The sequence below is a fragment of the Microtus pennsylvanicus genome, chromosome X (genome assembly GCF_037038515.1).
Source record: "Microtus pennsylvanicus isolate mMicPen1 chromosome X, mMicPen1.hap1, whole genome shotgun sequence".
Classification (NCBI taxonomy): domain Eukaryota; kingdom Metazoa; phylum Chordata; class Mammalia; order Rodentia; family Cricetidae; genus Microtus; species Microtus pennsylvanicus.
This window is the reverse complement of record NC_134601.1, coordinates 101,211,954-101,217,964: the sequence shown is the minus strand read 5'-3', so window position 1 is coordinate 101,217,964 and position 6,011 is coordinate 101,211,954. Positions and strand designations below refer to the sequence as shown.

Below are 6,011 nucleotides of genomic sequence, written 5' to 3'. Positions count from 1 at the left end.
GGGAAGGGTGATAATATGAGCAATGGGGTCAAGACCATGATGAGGACACCCACAGAAACAGCTGACCTGAGCTTGTGGGAGTTCACTGACTGGAATGACAGTGGGGGGGATGTATATAGACCAAAACTAGACCCTCTGAATGTGGGTGACAGTTGTATAGCTGGGGCAGTCTGTGGGGCCTCTGGCAGCGGGACCAGGATTTATTCAAGCACTAGCTTGAATTGGAATTTTTGAGCACATTCTCTTTGGAGAGATACCTTGCTCAGCCTAGATGTAAGGTGGAGGGCCTTGGTCCTGCCTCAAAGTGATATGCCAAACTTTGTTGACTCCCCATGGGAGGCCTCACCTTCTCTAAGTAAGACTGAGGGCAGGGTAGGGGAAAGGTGGGGAGAGTGGGAGGATGGGAGAGAGAGGTAACTGGGATTAGTACATAAAATAAAAAAGGATTTCTTTAAAAAATAAATAAAAAATATCAAAAAAGCTTCTTCTTCTTCTCGAAAACACCAAATGGCGGATGACGCCGGGTGCAGCGGGAGGGCTCGGAGGACCCAGGGTCCCAGGATTAGGAGGCCGTGGCGACTTCCGCAGAGGATTCGGAAGCGGTCTGAGGGGCCGTGGCAAGGCCGCGGGGCTCGCGGAGGTAAAGCTGAAGACAAGGAGTGGATTCCCGTCACCAAGCTGAGCCACCTGGTTAAGGACATGAAAATCAAGTCCCTAGAGGAGATCTACCTGTTCTCCCTGCCCATTAAAGGAATCTGAGATTATTGACTTTTTCCTGGGAGCTCCCCTAAAGGATGAGGTTCTGAAGATCACGCCTGTGCAGAAGCAGTCTAAGGCAGGCCAACGGACCAAGTTCAAGGCTTTCGTCGCTATTGGGGACTACAATGGTCACGTAGGTCTCAGTGTCAAGTGCTCCAAGGAGGTAGCCACTACCATCCGAGATGCCATCATCTTGGCCAAGCTTTCCATTGTCCCTGTGCGGAGAGGGGGAACAAGATTGGCAAGCCCCACACTGTTCCTTGCAAAGTGACAGGCCGCTGTGGTTCTGTGCTGGTGCGTCTCGTCCCTGCCCCCAGAGGCACTGGCATAGTCTCCGCTCCTGTGCCCAAGAAGCTACTGATGATGGCTGGCATTGATGACTGCTACACATCAGCCAGGGGCTGTACTGCCACCCTGGGCAACTTTGCCAAGGCCACCTTTGATGCCATCTCTAAGACCTACAGCTACCTGACCCCAGACTTCTGGAAAGAGACTGTGTTCACCAAATCTCCTTATCAGGAATTCACTGACCATCTTGTGAAAACCCACGTCAGAGTCTCTGTTCAGAGGACCAAGGCTCCAGCTGTGGCCACCACATAAGGATTTTTATACAAGGAAAATAAAAGTGAATCAAGTCTATTATATATATATATATATATATATATATATATATATATATATATATATATATGAAAGAAAACCTTATGAATGTTAATACACAATATCAAAACCAAACCCAGGACAGTCTCACCAATGGGTTTTTAGAGAGAATCCAGGGAATGGAGAGTACTGGTAATGTCTTTTGCTGTCCCTTTAATGTGTCTGTTATTTTCAAATGCAATGTATACAATTTATAGCCTTTGTGTCTATAGCATATTTATAAACAGATTTTTTTGTTATTTCTTTGAAAATCTGTTGGGGGAAGGGTTGCTTGTCTGTCCTGGCCGCCCAGCCATGAAATAACCACTCAGAAAACCATATTATTTGCAATACTGTTTGGCCAATAGTGTAAGTGTATTTCTGGCTAAACTCATATCCTAAACTAACCCATCTCTATTATTCTGTATATTGCCACATGGCTGAGGCTTACCAGCTAAAATTTCAGCACATCTGTCTCTGGCAGTGGCTCCATGGCTTCTCCCTGACTCCACCCTTCTCTCTCCCAGCATTCAGCCTCGCTTTCCATGCCTAATCTGTGCATCACTACGAGGCAGATCCATGGCTTCTCCTAACTTTGCCTTTCTCCTCCCATGCTACAGGCCAAGCCAGTTTTATTTATTCATTAACCAATAAAACCAACACATAGACAGAAGGACCTCCCACACCAAAAAATCTTGTAAAAAGTGTGTTGTTTACCTTCATCACCCCACACATTCAAGATACATCCCCTCTTACCCCCTCAAATTTGTGTTCTCTTTATTGAAAAGCCCATCAAATCCGATTGATGCTGCTCACATATTCTTAGATGTTTATCTTTCCACTGAAGCATTTCAACTCACCAAGGGCTACACTTTGAAAGAACACAGAATGTCTGTCTCCAAGAACCTGTCAATTTCTGATATTTCTTTTGCTATGGGTGGAATTCCATGCTCACCCCCTCCTGCCATGCTTCAATTTAGTCTGCCTTAAACTTGCATAGGCCTTGTGGATGCTGTCATAACTGCTGTCTCTTCATATGCGCATTGACCCTATTGTGTTCAAAAGATACTGTGTTCTTGTAGTCCTTTACCACATCTAGTTCTTACATTATTTCCACTCCTTCTTCCGCAACGATCCCTGATCCTTGCAAGGAGGGGTGTGATACAAATATTCCATTTAGGGCTAAACATTCGGCAGCGCCATTCTCTACACCTTGTTCAGTTGTGAGTAGCTATGTTGATCACCATCGCCTGTAAATAGATGCTTCTCTGATGCATGTTGAGTAATGAGAGAGAGATCAATGGGTATAAGACAGATAACTCGAATTCAGTTTATTGTTATGTCCATTTAGCAGAATAATTATAGTAGGTTCTCCCCCCAATGATTACGATCCAGTCTAGTTATAGGCTCTTGGCCTGAACATGGAGAAATGAAGGTAATATTGACCTAGGCTTTATATCTAATGGTTAAATAGTGTTTAATGAAGGGGGATAACTCTGTGAAAAGTACCACAATGAAATCCATTATTCTGTATGTACACTTAAAAGGTTAATTCATATTTGCTTATTTGTTATGGTGGGGACAGAGCAGGAACACATGCCATGCCATAGGTGTGGAGGTAGAAGAGAACATTTGGATGTCAAGTCTCTCTTACATCATGTGGGTTTCTGGGATCCAATTCAGGTCGTCAGCTTGGTGGAAAGTGCCTTTACCAGCTAAGCCCTAGTCTCCAAAATAAATTATAAACATGGCATAGAGATGTGTCTCTGTAAGAACATGTATGAAACTCTATATATACCTATTCTACTAACACATATGAGCTATAAAGCAAAAATAAATTATTTTGGCTTTTCCATTTTTTTAAATTTTAAACATTTAAAAAATATCTGTTTTGGCTATCCTGGGTTTTTTGTTTTTCCATATAAAGTTGATTATTGTCTTCTCCAGATCTGTAAAGAATTTTGATGGGATTTTGATGGGGATTGCATTGAATCTATAGATTGCTTTTGGTAGAATTGCCATTTTTACTATGTTGATCCTCCCAATCCAAGAGCAAGGGAGATCCTTCCATTTTCTGGTGTCCTCTTCAATTTCCTTCTTCAAAGACTTAAAGTTCTTCTCAAATAGATCTTTCACTTCCTTGGTCAGAGTTATCCCAAGATGTTTTATGCTATTTGTGGCTATCGTGAAAAATGATGCTTCTCTGATTTCCCTCTCTGCTTCCTTATCCTTAGTATATAGGAAGGCAACTGATTTTTTGGAGTTGATCTTGTATCCTGCCACATTACTAAAGGTGTTTATCAGCTGTAGGAGTTCTTTGGTAGAGTTTTGGGATTGCTTATGTATATGCAAATAACAAAAGCTTAACTTCTTCCTTTCCAATACGAATCCCCTTGATCCCCTTAGTTGTCTTATTGCTATTGCTAGAACTTCAAGCACTATATTGAAGAGGTATGGAGAGAGTGGACATCCTTGTCCTGTTCCTGATTTTAGTGGGATGGCTTTGAGTTTTTCTCCGTTTAATTTAATGTTAGCTGTCAGCTTGCTGTAAATAGCTTTTAGATACCATCTTGCACCTGTCAGAATGGCTAAAATCAAAAACACCAATGATAGCCTTTGCTGGAGAGGTTGTGGAGTAAGGGGTACACTCATCCATTGCTGGTGGGAATGCAAACTTGTGCAACCACTTTGGAAAGCAGTGTGGCGATTTCTCAGGAAATTCGGGATCAACCTACCCCTGGACCCAGCAATACCACTCTTGGGAATATACCCAAGAGATGCCCTATCATACAACAAAAGTATATGCTCAACCCTGTTCATAGCAGCATTGTTTGCAATAGCCAGAACCTGGAAACAACCTAGATGCCCTTCAATGGAAGAATGGATGAAGAAAGTATGGAATATATTCATATTAGAGTACTACTCAGCAGTAAAAAACAAGGACTTCTTGAATTTTGCATACAAATGGACGGAAATAGAAAACACTATCCCGAGTGAGGGAAGCCAGACCCAAAAAGAGGAACATGGGATGTACTCACTCATATTTGGTTTCTAGCCATAAATAACGGTCATTGAGCCTATAATTCGTGATCCTAGAGAAGCTAAATAAGAAGGAGAACCCAAAGAAAAACATATAGTCATCCTCCTAAATATTAACCTTCATCAGGCGATGAAAGGAGACAGACAGAGACCCACATTGGAGCACCAGACTGAAATCTCAAGGTCCTAATCAGGAGCAGAAGGAGAGAGAGCACAAGCAAGGAACTCAGGACCGCGAGGGGTGCACCCACACACTGAGACAATAGGGATGTTCTATCGGGAACTCACCAAGGCCAGCTGGCCTGGGTCTGAAAAAGCATGGGATAAAACCAGACTCGCTGAACATAACAGACAATGAGGACTACTGAAAACTCAAGGACAATGGCAATGGGTTTTTGATCCTACTGCACATACTGGCTTTGTGGGAGCCTAGGCAGTTTGGAAGCTCACCTTACTAGACCTGGATGCAGGTGGGTGGTCCTTGGACTTCCCACAGGTCAGGGAACCCTGATTGCTCTTTGGGCTGACAAGGGAGGGGGACTTGATTGGAGGAGGGGGAGGGAAATGGGAGGCGGTTGTGGGGAAGAGGCAGAAATCTTTAATAAATAAATAAAAAAGAAAAAGAATATATATATATTTGTTAATATTTTATGTGGATTGGTGTTTTACCTGTTTGTATCGACTATATTTACAGTGCCCACAAAGGCTTGTGGATGACATTGGATCCCCTTAAGTGGTAGTTACAAAAGCTTGAGAACTGCCATGATGGTGCTAGCAACTGAACGCGGGAGCTCTAGAAAAGCACTGAGACATCCCTCAAGTGCCTGTTTTGAACTTTTCTGAGACAGGGTCTCATTATGTATCCCTGACTGGCCTGGTACTTACTATGTATGTCAGGTTGGCTTTGAACTCGCTGATACCTGCCTGCCTCTGCCTCCCAAGTGCTGTGATTTAAGGCGTGTGCCACCAAAACAGTAAAACCAGACATTTTAAAATGCAGAAGGTAAAAATAATATAATTTTTGTTTTGTTCATGAATAAACAAAGACTGTTCTATTATTGAATTGTAGCAGTTTGACTACATGTTTTGAATGATGGGCCTTTAATATCTTCATAAACATTATGATTTTATAGTTATTATTAACTAAGAAACACACAAAGTAGTGTATAGTCTTAACGAAAGTGGGTACTTATTAAATTATCAGGTAGTTTTCTTTACTACTTCCAATTTCGTTTTATTAATTCCCATTAAGTTTAACATTATCACTATTTTCCCATGAAATGTAGCTGATGAAAACTTAGTTGTATATGTAGGAGGAATATCATAACCTTTGTTCACTTATAATGGTCTTGGTATTTTCATCTGTCAGACGTTTCTTTGTCATTTCTTGAGGTCCTTATCAGTGTCTTCAAAGCTCATTTAAATTTAATTTAATTGACAATTCTTCTCAACTTGATCCACAAATGTGTAATTTTTATGTGATTTTCTATTATGCATCTCTCTGATATATAAGTGTTTAAAATAATACATTTATTATTATTGTTATTATTCTGTATTAAAATTGTGATTCAGGA

At 41.5% G+C, this 6,011-nt stretch overlaps 1 pseudogene; it reads left to right on the top strand.

Annotated features, from left to right (window-relative positions):
• Positions 1 to 507: 507 nt before the first annotated feature.
• Positions 508 to 1,359, top strand: LOC142840961 (small ribosomal subunit protein uS5 pseudogene; annotated as a pseudogene).
• Positions 1,360 to 6,011: the final 4,652 nt, after the last annotated feature.